Source organism: Panthera tigris, chromosome A2 (assembly GCF_018350195.1).
Source record: "Panthera tigris isolate Pti1 chromosome A2, P.tigris_Pti1_mat1.1, whole genome shotgun sequence".
Taxonomy (NCBI): domain Eukaryota; kingdom Metazoa; phylum Chordata; class Mammalia; order Carnivora; family Felidae; genus Panthera; species Panthera tigris.
Window position 1 is genome coordinate 137893954 of NC_056661.1, and position 16074 is coordinate 137910027.

General features: G+C 37.2%; 1 long non-coding RNA gene across 2 annotated transcripts in view; it reads right to left on the reverse strand.

Moving 5' to 3' along the window:
* Positions 1–16074, reverse strand: part of LOC122234457 — a 264574-nt gene that overhangs the window by 109439 nt on the left and 139061 nt on the right. The window lies entirely within an intron of this gene.

Below are 16074 nucleotides of genomic sequence, written 5' to 3' on the forward strand. Positions count from 1 at the left end.
AGAGTGATTTACATTCTCCTTCTTTAGAGTTTTGATTTCAAATGTCAAGCCAATTATATGAGTCATTTTAGACAGTTGTTTCTATTCATTACTAAATAAGTGTCCTTAATCTATAATTCTTTGCAAAGTATTTTTCCTAATTACTTGCCATACAGTAGCTGTCTTGTGATATAGACACTTTTTTTCTAGCTGGCAGTCTTAATGTATTAAAACCACCTGCTACTCATATGTAATTTTTAAAATAAAAGACTTTTCCTCTTTTTTTTTTTTGGCTTTTAAGGCCAGAGTCTGTAAAGAAAATAACTTTAGGAAAGAAAAGGACCTTCATTATATTAACATGGTTTTCCTTTCTATAACATAATTATTCTTCTATTTATTTTCAGATGATCACTAGAATTTATAAAGGGGAAAATCACTCATGTGAAAATGAGTCTTCAGATATATTCCCAATGACGAGATCTGACCAAATAATGAAAGGTATATGTTTTCTAGGAAATAAATTCCATTTTTTTCTATATATCTTCTCCATGTGTAATGGGAGAATATCGCATGAAAATATTTTTAGGGGAATACAAAAAACTTCCTCCTATTAGTTGATCACCTTCATATTCCAGGTGCCATAGACCCACTCAGGATCAAGGTTCATCATCTCACTTTCAGGTAAAACTTGCTCTTTTCCTATTTCACAAATGTAGAGAGGTGGATAATAGTGAGTGATGGTGAGGGTGTGAATAGAAGGGAGCTCTCACCTGGCTGGTGGGAGATTAAACGAAGAGAGCACATTGACAAGCCCTGCAAGGACCAATGGTGACAGTGCACTGTGGAGTAAGGACTTTGATTGCTCCAGTCTCTGCAGCTGAGTTCCAAAACAAACAAAGTAATAGTACTAAATATAAAAAAGTTCCTGAGGGAGATATATAAGGAAATTATTTTATACGTGTCTCCCATTTTCACTTGTTACAAAGGTGGATATTCTAGGAGTGGTTAGAGATCACTTTAGTATTTTCACTGGGCATGATGAGGGTCACTACGGCCAAAGTTAATACTAGTTCAAGAATAGAGCTTTTTGGGGGCACCTGGGTGGTTCAGTCGGTTGAGCATCTGACTCCTGATTTCGGTTCAGGTCATGATCCCAGGGTCGTGAGATTGAGCTGAGCGTCAGGATGAGTGCTGTGTATGGGGCCTGCTTGAGATTCTCTCTCTCTCTCTCTCTCTCTCTCTCTCTCTCTCTCTCTGTCTCTTCCTCAGCCCCTCCCTCACTCACATACATGGTTTCTTGCTGTCTCTCTAAAATTAAAAATATATATACGGTTTTCCAATTTTATAGAGGAGTTCTGGGTTTCCAGAAAATTACTTCATTTTGAAAAAAAATCCCAGAGAAAAAATGTGTAAATGAAAGTATGAGTATACTTAAGTATTATTTGTATTTATTATAACATATTAAAATACATATGTGATATGAGCCAAAACTCATAGTCCATATTGCATCTTCTATGGGCTTCTCAACCATTTTTCCCATACTCTGAAGCTCATTTTTAGTAGACTGGAGATTATAATGAGTAAAATCAGGTTAGTTAGAAGCTTTCTTATTCTAATTTTCCCCCATACCCTTAGAATTTGTCACAACCAGTAACGGAATTGTATCTCTACAATCCCTATCTTCTGGTAGATGGGAATGTATACACATATATCTTCACAAAAGGAAGAAGTGAGGCTTAATTTCTGGTGTGAATCAAAGAGTGATATGTTCATACCACTACATGCTTAGATTACTTGCAGTGACTTCAATGAAATTAAGCCTATGACTTAGCTGCTCTGAAGTGAATAAAAGAGCTTCTCCCAGAATATAGGATGGACAGTAAGTATCTTAAGAGTACAATAAATATTTTTAAAGTGTGTATCACTCAGGGGCCCAGTGTCATTCTTATAATTGAAAGGTGTTACCTTAGAATCTTTATGAAAATTCCATATCTGTTCCCCATCACTGCTAGAAATCTGTACGTCAAATATCCACCATTGTCATTAACCAATACTTATTGTTACACCCACCATGTATAGAGCAGAACTAAAAAAAAATTCAACAGGTTATTTTCCTACTTAGTATTATTCTACTGTAAAAGTGGCTACAATTTAGTAGAAAGTTTAGTCAATACGGAAAGTTAAAACCTACTTACAATATGTACTAATTCCATAACAGTCTACTCAAGATTATTTTCTCAAAGGTATTCACGTAACTTTTGTTACTCCATCTGGCATTAAGAGTGCCTTTGCTTTCTCAATTCAGTGACTTTTATGCTACCGTGTAAATCAAGTAAAATGTCTTTAGGTAATAGGATACTTTTATATAGCTATAAATATTTTATCTTCATTAAGCCTTTAAATTAGTAATAATTTAAGAATTATTCACGAATTCAAAGTTATCTTGATATCAACAAGTACTATGTGCCTATCAGTACATTAGTTTGAATGATATACCCATGTCAAAAAGATATGACCTCTGGGGCATCTGGGTAGCTCAGTCGGTTAAGCATCCAACTCTTGATTTCAGCTCAGGTCATGATCTCACGGTTTGTGAGATCGAGCCCCGCATCAGGCTCTGCACTGGCAGTTTGGGATTCTCTCTCTCTCTCTCTCTCTCTATGCCTCCTCTCTCTCTCTCCCTCCCTCTCTCTCTCTCTCAACAATAAACATTTACAAAATTTTTTAAAAAAATATGATCTATGATGGTTAAATAATTCAAGAACAGCACACATAATGCCTTGAAATAATTATAGATCTGAATTTTCCTTCTCTAGACTGAGATTTTCTAAAACTCAAGGACTCTGTTTTACATATACTTTTATATTGAACATCTAATATAGTACTTGGCACAGGACAGATGTTCTAGGGAGGCTTGCGGAATGAATGGATACCACTTATAATCTGGTTGAGAGGGCAACATTGAATATTAAAACAAAAACAACAAAGAACTGAACTTACAAAGGTAGGTTGGTGCTTCAAATTCTGTCTCCCTCTCTTTCTCTCCTGCTCCCCCCTCAAAAATAAGTAAAAACATTAAAAAAAAAGAAAGGTATGTTGAGGTCAAAGCATCTAAAGACCTTAAATATCAATCCAAAGAACTTTGTTTTTATTTTCTAGGAAATAGTGGTTTACAGAAGAGGACAGAAAAGAAAATGAACATTTATTGATTACTGGTTCCATAATTATGTTCATCTAATTTTATTTGCTCATTTTAGTTTATAAGGGCCCAAGTCAAGGTACAGTTTGATCTTCACCCTGCATAGGTAACTCAACTCTGACCACCATTTGAAGAAGGAGCCAAAAAGGCTAGAAGCTACAAGAAAACTGAGCAGGAAGTGCTTATCTAGGAAAATATAGACTTATTTGCTAACCACAGTTCTATGATTCTTACTACCTGAATGGATTGAGTGTTGGGTAAGACATAAACATTTGTGTTGGTACATATCATAGATGATAGCAAAAGGGCCAGAGTCAGATGAAACTCTGGATCCTTGCAACCACTTATTAGCTACACAGATTTGGGTAAGGTTTTTAATGTCTCTAGGTTTCAGCAAAAGGGATATAACTGTCTCCACTTCACAGGGTTTGTGTGAAAATTATTGGAGAACTTGCTTATAAAGTGCTTCCCAGCATGCCTGGCCAGGTTCCAGGTTATTCACAGTCAAATGTGGTGCAATTTTAGACGTCATAATTCTACCTTTATTTGGGTGGCCATTTGATTAAAGCCTGTCTCCCCCACTGATCTGCTCATGCTCTGAGGGTCAGGACCCTGCTCTTTTTTGCCCACTTGTGTTCCAGATCTCAGCAAAGGGACTAGCTCATGGTTCTGCTCAAAATATGTGCTGAATTTATGAAGCTGTTATTGTTAAGCAGAAGTGAGTACTTGGACTATATATATATATATATATATATATATACACACACATATTTTTTTTTATTTTACTGATTCCAGTCATAATTATATCTCTAGGAAAAAAGAAAGAAAGAAAAAGGAAACAAAGAATAACAGCAGAGGTTAATTTAGTTTTTAAAATACACTACACAACTTGCACAACAGAAGAAGAGAATCAAGAGAATAAACCAGAGAGTGCCTGACAGGTTAACTTACTAGGAAATTTTCCCATTTTCTTGACTTGTTCCTTACTTGATATATTTTCAAAATTAAAAAGCAAGTGTTTGTTGCAACAAAGTAAACAATACAATAAATCACGTTTGAGGCAAAAATAATTCTTTCTTCCTCTCCTTCCTATTCCCACCTATTGTAAAAGTCAGTATTAATAGTGTGGCATCTGTACCCTTATATGCTTTGGTCCTTGCTCATACAACCACATATAGGCCTACAGATACAGATATGGATATGGATGTAGATACAGATATAGATATAGAGACATATGATATTATTGGTTTGTATTTTAAATTTTTATTACAAGATATAAAAATAAAACTACATAAAACATATAGAATAAAAATAATTTGAATAAAATAATAATAATAAAGTCAAAACCAATGTAAAAATTATCCACATAAAGATCAAAGATGCTTTCAGAACTAAGCAATCCCAGTATGCCTTTTTCTATCCTGAGATAACCATTATCCTAAATTAAAAAAAAAAAAGTTAACTTTTTTTATTTTTGAGAAACAGAGAGACAGAGCGCAAGTGGGAGAGGGGCAGAGAGAGAGGAAGACACAGAATCCAAACCAGGCTCCAGGCTCTGAGCTGTTGGCACAGAGACCAACAAAGCTCAAACCCACGAGTGAACCATGAGATCGTGACCTGAGCCAAAGTTGAACACTTAACCCATTGAGCCACTCAGGCACCCCTATCCTAACTTTTGTAATAATCATTTGTATGCTTTTTAAAGAAGTTTTGGCACTTATGATTACATTCCTAAATATAGTATAGTTATGCATGTTTGAATATATTAATCGCTTCATAATGTATGCAGCTTAGGGGTGTGTCTTGTATCTCCTATTCATTAGTTTGTGAGAATCATTATTACTGTTTCCACCTGCAGATGTTCACTTTTATTACTTTACAGCAGTGGTACTCAGAGTGTCCACCTTGAACCATCCACGTCAGCAGTATCCTAGAAACAGGTTAGACATGGAATTTTAGGTCTCTACCAAGATCTACTGATTCAGAAATTCTGGGGATGAGGACCAGCAATTGGTTTTAACAAGCCTTAACTCTAATTACCTCTCAAAGGTTCCATTTCCAAATACCATCACACTGAGTTGTTAGGACTCCAAAATATGAATTTTGGGGGCACATAATTCCGTCCACAGTACTTAACATAACAGTTTTTATTGAATGGGATAGATTTCCAAGAGTGCAGCAGCTATGTGGAATTATCTAGTAAATAGTACCAGGTCGATATCCACAGATGTTGTAACAATTCACATTTTTGCCACTATACATGAGAATATAGGAGAGTAATTTTTTCATCTTATCCCCACCAGCACTGGAATTGGTTATTTATATCCTTTTTCTATTTTTCTATTGAGTTGTTTGCTTTTCTGGCCAATGTATAGTTCTATTTATATTATGTCTGGCATTACCCTTTATAATTCCTCTATCCTGGAAATAATTTTCCCTATCATTTGTCCACTGCCTTTGTTTTTAGGACTGTTGCCACATAGTTAAAAATTACATAATCAAATATGTCCATCGTAACTTGGGTTCTATAGTCTTGATTAATAAAGTGTCTCTTATCCCTATATTTTTAAATCTGGGATTTATTTATGAATATATTATATGATAGAAATTCCACTATATTTTCTTTTAGATAGCAGGCACTTATATGCATTCATTTAATAAATAAACCACCTTTCTCAGCTAAACTGAAGCACCAACTTTGTTGCATGCATGTTAACTTCTCATATATTCTGGGATTTATATCTGGCTTTCCAATATTGTTTTTCTGATTTATTTTTTTTCCAACAACAGCTTTTCACTTATTTGATTGCAGTGTAAGGCCTTCACTCCTTCCTGTCAACTCAATTCAGTTGAGTAGTTGAGTGCCTTTCTCCCTTTCTCTCTTTCTTAGTTTCTGTATTTGTCTAGATTTTCTGGACATTTGTTTTTTCATATGAACTCTAAGATTACTTTAATTCAATATTTTTAAAAACTCTTGTTCAAAATTGAATTGTACATGTATTAGATTTATGCAATAACTTTGGTAAAAGTGTCTTTTTAATGATTTACTTGATATACTTTATTTCTTCTGTTTTTATTATGTTATTATTGGTTTTGGAGTGTAGCTTTCCTGTTTTATTTTTTCCTTTTGTGGGGAAGGTTGATTGAATCACTACTTTTCCTCTTTCTCTGTATTAAAGCCTAGAAAATTCCCTTCCCTTTTCTGGATCTCATAGGTTAGCACTTAGTTCTCTGATACAAGAAAACCAGCCTCCAACTACTTTTCCAGTGAGATGTCCTTCTTTTCCACTGCTTTTATCCTCCCTCCAACTAGTAAGCAGTTTGAAACACTTTCATTTCCTTCAACTCCCCCCTCCCCTCTCCTCCCAAGTGTTGCTGAGATAGACTAGTATTTTTAGTTCTAGACTATTATTAGAATTTCCCTTGCAGTATTCCAGAAATTATCTTCTATTTCAAAAGTCCTTGTTTAGCAGTTACACTACATATTTTCAGCACTCTACAAGTATCCAAGGTTTATGGCTCACCACTTTTCACCTCCTATTTGAAGATGTAGTGGGTTTAACAGTGACCTCCCAAAAGATATGTCCAAATCCTAATCCCCATTCCCTGTGAATGTGACCTTATTTGCAAATAGGGTCTTGCTGGAGGTGATATGTTAAGAATCTAGAGACAAGATTATCCAGGATTTAACATGGGCCCTAAATCCAATGACTAGTGTCCTTAAAAGAGAAAAGGAGATGGGGATTTGAGACACAAGGAGAAAGACCATGGGTGAAGACAGAGGTAGAGATTGGAGATATGCTGGTACAAGCCAAGGAATGTGAGGAGCTGCCAGAAGCTGGAAGCAGTCCCTGGGCAGATGTGACTGCTCCCAGACTATCGAGGCCAATGTCAGGGCCACTTCCATCTGTACTGTTGGACTGAGGTCAGTGGGTCTACCACTGGGTAATCAGAAGGACGTGTATCCCCTAGCTGGACAGGAGTATTCCTGATCTGCAGCTGAGAGGGGCTGGAGCCAGGTCACAGGCCAATTCAGGGTCCCCAGCCAGGGCTGAGGTTGGCTGGCCCATTACACAGAGCAGAGGCAGGCACACTCCTGCTGAGTCCCTGCTGGATGGTGCTGATGGCAGCACCGATGTCAACAAGGACTGTTTCCGGGTCTGTTGCTGGAACCCTGGGTTGGCCTGCCTGTCACCTGGGCATGGGCCTGCCATCTCAAAACAGCCCTCTTTGGTTTGGCTCCACTAGGGTTTCACAGTCTCTTACCTGGATCTCCAAGCTCCCACAAAGGCACTTTTGTCCATGGACAGTTGCCAAATTATTGTTGCTGGCAGGGGATATGAGCAAGAGACCTCCCGTTACACTGTCTACTGATATTACTGCAAGGTTGATTCTCTCAGATGGCTTGTGAGAGAATCAACATCTCTACATCTCTATCCTAGCTTTTGATGCGTTTCTGGCAATCTTTGATGTCCCTTGGCTGACCTCTGCCCTCAGGTTCACGTAGCTGTTTTTCTGTGTGTATGTGCGTGTGTGTCTCCAAATTTTCCCTTTTTATTACGACACCAGTTGTATTAGAATACAAGCCCATCCTACTGCAGTATGACTTCATTTCAACCACTTTGATCTGCAACGACCTTATGTACAAATAAGCTCACATTGTAAGGTACTGCTGGTTAAGACTTCAACATGAATTTTAGGGGGATGTGGAGCTTCCTGGAAAACAAGTAGAGTTCTTCCTAAAGTGTAGGAAACTAGGATTTAAGAAAATGAGCTTACTTTATTTTGTGAAATCATTGGAAATATTATAGATGAATTTCTTAATTATATGTGTATGTGCTTTATATATTCATATCTTATGATTTCAAGATACCCAATGAGCTTCATATTCTACAGCTGTTTTAAAGTAAAAATGTTATTTTGCCCTTCTCTTTAACTTCTTTTGTAATTACTACAATGATTTGGATCTATACTCAGATGTCACACAGAGAAAAGAAAATGTAGGTGTTAATCATCACCAAAAAAGCCTTTCATAGTCTGCAAACTGTAAGTTAGTCTGGTTAGTGTAACAAATCCAAATGAACATGCAAAGGCCCACACAATAATTGCAGCTGTCATTCAGCAAATGAGCCAAACTCCTTTTCTAATTGCGATAGAAAGAGAACGGAAAAAGGAGAGCAAGGCTTCTCTGATGGTGTGACTATTGATATGTAGGAACAGTAATGCGATTGGAAGACCAAGAAGCTGGGACAGCAGCAGAAAACCAGGATCCAGAAATAAATACAGTGAGGGAGGGTAGGATCCAAATAGTGATTGGCCTTGTGCCCCTAGAATCTGCCGAGACCACGTTCCTGGATATGCTTTCTTCTAGGAATTTCTTAATTTAGTCCAACAATTTATCTTTCTAATAGCACAATTTTCTAATAAATAGAATCCACAGATCTCTGAGAAGACATTCTTTTAACACATGGCCAAAGAAGGAAAATATATCTTCAATATTGCTGTAGGACTTAAATAGGTATTTTAATTTCATTTTTTGCACATTTTAAAGAAACTATATTAATTATTAATTAATCTTTGAGGGCAGACTAACAACTGTAGCGAATACGTCCTAAATCTCAGTGATTTAATATAACCAATGTTTGTCACTTATGTTGTATCAGATCTGGGTCAGCAAGGAGTTGTGTCATTATTCAAGCACGTTTAACCTTTTTAATCTGGTAGTTTCCTCATTTCTTTCTCAGAGTCCTCTACCAGATCCTGTTCAGGTGGTAAGACAAGAGAGTGAGCGAAAAGTATCACCCAGGATGTTTTCTTTTTTAAAAAAATGTTTATTTACTTATTTTGAGAGAAAGAGAGAGCCAGCAGGGGAGGGGAACAGAGAGAGAATCCCAAGCAGCCTTCATGCTGTTGGCACAGAGCCTGACATGGGGCTCTACCCCACAAACCATGAGATTATGACTTGAGCTGAAATCAAGAGTCAGACACTTAACCAACTGAGCCACCCAAGGGCCCCTCACCCAGGATGTTCTTATAGGCCAGGCTAGAAATGGCAAATATCACCCCACTCATTCGTGGACCAGAAATTGGCAACACGACCCCATGTCAGGGGAGGTTAGTTTCTAAACTGTACCTCTTGTCTTTAGAAAGAAAAAGAAGTTTAACAGCCATATAGCAGTGCCCTGCCACACACTGGAACACAATAATTCTAATCTGTCATTATCAAAATAGGTGAGAGGTAGATAGATAATGTGTGTGTAGGGACTCTTAACGCATTGACAGTGTAACTGAAATTCCAGATAGAATCTTTGCCTCCTTAAGCTAACAAATTCACTCAGGTATCAGAAATAATTGCATGCATAAAAAATGTAACAGAAAACTGAAAACAAAGAGGCTTGCCATCGGTTAAGTCCATGCTTTGATAAGCCTATGTACTTGAAAATAATGCAAATATTTCTTGGGATGATTGATAACGCAGGCTCTAGTTATTTCAGGCAGACTTCTCCCCAGTTGCTCAGTTCACAGTTAGTGAAGTTCTATTAGCCTGGGTTCTATTGAGATAGTAAAAATCAAGGATATACTATTTCTAAGAGCATTTATATTTGCACTAATACACAGCTCACCCTATTTTTTCCCTTTCATAACCCTTGTAAGTAATTAAATAATGTATTTTGGGGGGAAGTATCTTTGTTAATATTTCACTAAGTTTGTGTCAGCATGTGGAAAGTAACAGGACCATTACAGCCTACCTGAATGCTGTTTAAAGAAATGGAAAGATTAGAAATTCTGTCCTCATGCTAGGGCCCGCTATTACTTCTTGAAGGTCAAAAGTAATGCTTGGCACTTTGAAGAGAGGAGTCTTGCAGGATCTTGACTGATGGAAACATTTATATGCAGAGATATGTTGCCATGTGTACTCCAGGGATACAGATCATATCCCACCTTGACCATAGCCAATTACCAGTAGAAAAATAATGTAATGGAAGTCTCACCACTTTTCTTGGGAGGTGTCATGCCCCTCTGAGGCATTGCTGGAGATATTACAGTGCCATAATGAGACTCATAATTCATGTCAGCCCGGAGCCTTTTCATTCATTTATAAATGTTTTAAAGCCCTATGATTCATAGTGCCATGAGCTGGTCTTCTTTCAGAACCGTCATGCTCCCATTAATACCAACCATTCTTGCTTCTTGCCAACAGACAAGCCCTGCAGTAATATATCATAAAGTTTAGTGCTCTCCTTGAATTGTTATAGTCAAAATTCTTTCCTAGGTGCTCAGTTCGTGTAAAAGAAAAGTTTTTAGAGAAATACTGAAATTTGAGAAAGAAATCAAGAAAGCGAGGAAAGATCTCTTCACCATGTAAGATGTCCGTCTAGAGTTATTCCCCATTAGTAATATAATGCCCATTTTCTTTGTATGCAGAATGATTATACTCTAAGAAAAGGGCTTCAATGCTTAACTGACACAAAGCTAAAATGAAACTGGACACCTAAACCAGAATACTTAAAATAAGAAGTCTTTTGGGGCATCAATCTGATTTTTTTATCTCCTTCCTAATAAATACCGTATACAATGTATATCTTTTTTTAAATCTCACTCAACAATTCTTTTTTCTAGAAACAGTTAAACATTATTCTATTAAGCAAATAAAAGCAGTTTTTAAGATTGTTCACAGTCACATGGCATAAAACACATGTTGTCAAGGTGCACGTTACCCTGCCACTGCTGAGGCCTTATCTCTACACCTGCCGTCCTTTGCTGGCAATATCCTCCCCAGAATTGTTTGCCATTCTACTTGGCATGGTTGATTTGTTATCACCGAAATCACAACGTGGCACAGCAGTGTGGCACTGCAGAAATAATCTTTTATCCTATTCCATTCAACATAGTTATTTGGACCCACCCATTGTTTGAAAGGTCCACTGAATAAGGCTCTATCCAATTCTGGTTCCTGAGCTAATTTTGATTCAGGTAGGAAGTAACAGCTACTGATGCCTCCTACAACAGGGCTTGCAATTAGTTTCCTCTGCCAGATCTGGAATCCCATTGTCTAAAGATGACTTTTGCAAGTCTTTGTTTTTGGTCTTCCCACTGCCTTATGTTGTTAAAAGAAAGCCTGCTTTGGGCGCCTGGGTGGCTCAGTTGGTTAAACATCAAAATTTGGCTCAGGTCATGACCTCACAGTTTGTAAGCTCGAGCCCTACATCGGGCTGCATGGAGCTGGCTTTGGATCCTCTGTCCTCTTGTCTTTCTGCCCCTTCCCTGCTCTCTCTCTCTCTCAATCTCTCTCGCAAAAGCAAACATTTATGAGAGGGGAAAAAAAAAAGGAAAAAGAAAGAAATCCTGGTTCCACTTCTTGAGTTTCAACCCACCACCTCTCTCTGAATCCTGGATTCATGGCTGAGGGGTCTTCTGCTCCAGACTCTCCATGGCTCTCACTGGGGAGAAGAATAGGAAATAGGAGAAGCATGGATTCCAGAGAAAAGAAAAAGGGGGCCAAATTAGAGGTCTGTTTCAGTATCTCTGAATGATTTCTAGTCAATTCTTTTTTCCCTTAAAAATAAATAATTAAGGGGGCGCCTGGGTGGCTCGGTCGGTTAAGCGTCCAACTTCGGCTCAGGTCACGATCTCACGGTCCGTGGGTTCAAGTCCCGCGTCGGGCTCTGAGCTGACAGCTCAGAGCCTGGAGCCTGTTTCAGATTCTGTGTCTCCCTCTCTCAGTGACCCTCCCCCGTTCATGCTCTGTCTCTGTCTCAAAAATAAATAAACGTTAAAAAAAAAAATTAAAAAAAAATAATTAAGAATAAAAAACAAAACAAAACAAAACAAAACCCTAACCCTAGGGATTGCCTGGGTGGCTCAGTGGATTAACCATCCAACTCTTGATTTTGACTCAGGTCATGAGCTCACAGTTCATGGGATCGAGCCTTGTGTTGTGCTGACGGCACAGAGCCTGCTTGGGATTCTCTCTTTCCCTCTCTCCCTCTCTGCTCCTCCCCTGCTTGTGCTTTCTCTCTCCCAAAATAATTTTTTTTTAAGTTTAAAAAATTTAAGAAATAAAAATAAAAAAACTTAACTCTAAGAGAAAATAAACCAATAAACAACTTGGGAGACAGATGACACTTAGGATCAGAGTACAGCCTTCATTCTAATCTTAATATTATTCTGTCTCCTTCACTCTCCTTACAGGTTCACATTTTAGGCTGAGTAGTAACTGCCTTACTTCACCCCAAATCTGTCATTGTAAACCATCAGTTCAATTTATTTCAGCAGATCTCGATTAGGCAATGACTAAAATAAGTAAGTGGTTGAGGGCTTCTGATATTTCAGAAACTTTTCTAGGAGTTTTATATGTATTATATAATTCACTGTTCAATAATCTCCATGATGTAAATATTATCATCATTCTCATTTTACAGAGAACACATCTGAGATACAATGAAGTTAAGAAACTTGCCCAAATTCACACATCCATTACATGATGGAGCCAGGACCTGAACCCAGAAGGTCTGTCATCAGAGGCCACACTCAACACTATAGGCATGCACATGTCATATATGTACATACAGAAATTGTCTCAATGATTCCAACACTCAAGTTGGCTATTAAAGAAACGGGAATATATGTGCTGTACAACATATGCAAAAATCTGCTTATAAATACTCAAAGCACAGCTGCTTTGCTTGTAGAACTTTGGCGATTCTGGCAAATAAAGCAATGCTACATTTCACATTTCATGATAATTTTCATTCATTTTATTCTCCAAACCAGCTCCCTTTCTTGTTTTAACAGGAAATGATAAAAGTGCCATACTATTTAGCAGTGTTTTTTAAAAGTGTGTTCCATGGAGCATCTGTATCCAAATCAAATTTTCAGATTCAAGGTTTTTACCCCAAACTTTCTGCATCAGGGTCTGGGGTAGGGCTTAGGAATCTGTAGTTTTACAAGCTCCTCTGACACGTTCAACATTTCTAGAATTTGTGTTGGAAACTCAGAGCTTCCTGGCCAGCTCTCAGTTTATCACTTTTAGCCTGCTCCAATTCAGACTAATTAGTTAGAATATACTGACTATCCACTCTCCAGTCTTAATTAGATATCTAAGAAATATAATTTCTTTTAAGTTGTTTGCACAGCCTTGATCTCTCCTACACAGATCGCAAAGAGAAATAAAGAAAACCCACAAGCTTGTGTCCCTGATTATCCAGTCCCTACTAAGTGAACATGTTTCCCTCACTGCCTTATTAGCAGATACATCATTTATACTTTCCTCCTTTAAGTGTTTCTTTAAAAAAATGTTAATTTACCTTGAGTCAATTCTTCCCTAAGCACTGGCTCTAAATGTTTCATAACGTGTGTTCTACACGTGTCTTAAATCCAGATTTCAACCTCCTAGTGTGCTTCCGAGGAAACTTTAAAACGTTTTTTGAAATGTTGAAAGGTATTTTGAGCAGAATAGCGTCCCACCAGATTCATGTCTCCCATTGCGTATTACACTACCAACATAATTTCATTCTTGCTCAGCCATAGTTAAAATTAGCTCGGAAGCCAGAGATTATCGCTACCAACGGAGTACTTTACCACAACCAGCAAGGCTTCCTATGCCTTGCCCAGCTAATGTGTGCAGCAAGTGAATGGCAGGATCCCAAACAATAGCTGTGGGTCAGCTGAGGCAGATGCTATAACTACATCTGCGGGATAGGCCGCCTGGATGAGCCTGGCTGGCTCGGTTGGTTGAGCATCCGGCTCAGGTCATGATCCCAGAGTCATGGGATTGAACCCTGCGTTGGGTGCGAAGCATGGAGCCTGCTTAAGATTTTCTCTTGCTCTCCCTCTGCTCCTCTCCTCTGCTCTCACTCTTTCTTTTTCTCAAATAAATAAATAAGTAAATAAAGAAAATAGTAAAAGTAACATGGCAGAGAGATAACTGTAAATGGTGTAGATTATTTGTAAACTGTTAAGAAAGGTCAGAAGAAGAGCAGATCCCCTGGGTAACATTCAGAGTTACGATGATTAATTTTGAAAAGGGCCACTCCTCAAAAGCTGACGCATTAGTGGGTAAAACAGAGTGGGATAGGAGTACATTTCCCACAATCACGTAGAAAAGAACACAATATGAGAATATATTTTACAAACCACAAAGCCTTATACAGGCTTTATTATCATTCTTATACATTGAAAGTACAGCTAGTCAAATGTCAATCTTTTCAAGCCTCTGCTAAATTTGTATTTCACTATTGGTCATATTTCTAATTTATGTTTTCAACTGCATTGAAATGTCATGCTTACAAATATTAATCAAAATAGGGTGACCACTATCTGGCACACATGGAAGTCTTTTAGCTGGAGATTGGGGCAAGTAGGTATGAGATATATATATATATATATATATATATATATATATATACACACACACACACATATATATACGTATATATACATATATATACATATATATATGTATATATGTATACATATATATATACACACACATACACACACACACACACACACACATATAGTGTTACAAGAGGCTTGTTCTTGGGTGAAATAAGCATGGTTTTTCTCAAAAGTCTTTACCTTTTACATCAGAAGTAAATGTGAAGTGTGTTACATCAACTTCAAAAATATTTCTTTATACTGTTAATATTAACAATTTACATTCAAAGCCTAGAAGCTTGTGACAAAATAACTTAAGAATTCCAATTCCATCTCCTATATTTGAGTAAGTAAAGTATTTTTGGCTATACCTAATAACATTAGAATGATATTGAATTACATTAAATCAATGTGCACTATTCTTGTTAATTAAATGAATTATCTGGGTTGAGAAAGTACACAATATATATCTACTATAACCCATAATTTTGAAAATAATCGTTGTCATTTACAAAAAAAAAATATTTCCTGGTAAATTTGGTATCTATCTTTCGGGATCCACTCTAACACTCAAGTTATCTAAGGGCCCAAATTTTAAAAGGTGCAATTCTGACCTCCCTATTCAAAGCCCTCCTTGCTGGAGGTTGCTTGCCTATTTTCTCATTGATAGCTTCTTTGAAGTCATCAAGCTCACTCTTAGCACTCACTGGGACTTAAGGTTTAAGTAGAACATTTCTGAGTTTCTAACACTCTGGTTCCTCTTTCAGCAACCTCAGATCACCACAACCCCAATTCTACTATGGACATTATACATACCGAACACTAATTTTGAGGGGTCAGAGTTCCAATTGCAATGATACCTACTCAAGTATTTGGCTCCTTTATTTTTCATTGCTTAGTTCTTTGCTCTCCACTTTTTTTGTTTGGCTGAACTGCGACAAACTTCTCCCTGGTAAGGAAATGTAGCACTAATCGTGGTTGATTTAGCAAAAAAAGCTACTATCTTCAATGGCCAGGATATCCAGGGGTTGTAATTAAGACATGTCCTTAAGGTATGCCCTCATCTTTCTTTAAGCCAGTTTTACTGAATTAAATAACAATTTGGTTAAGTAATCTATCTCATACTACTGAAAAAATAAAGCAACTCTGAATTTAGATTTTTTAAATAACTAATTTCTCTTTTTTCTTCCTCCCTCCCTCCTTTCTTTTCTCTATCGCTTTCTTTCTCCCTTCCTTCTCTCACTTTTCCCTTCCTTCCTCCTTCCCCCCTTTCCTCCCTCTTTGCCTCATTGCACTCTCTTTTTATTATATTTTGCTAACTGGCTTTCTAAACATTAATGAATGGAATAGGATAGTTTCTCAAAATAATTAGCCGTGCGCCAAAAATAATTCCAAATAAATCTTCCAAAGTGGACCAAAATAAGGAAATTTCCCCTCATTTTATTAAAAAACTAATGGTTCAATAATGAGATTCTATGAAAAATTTAAAGCACTTGTGATTTTTTTTTTAATCTACA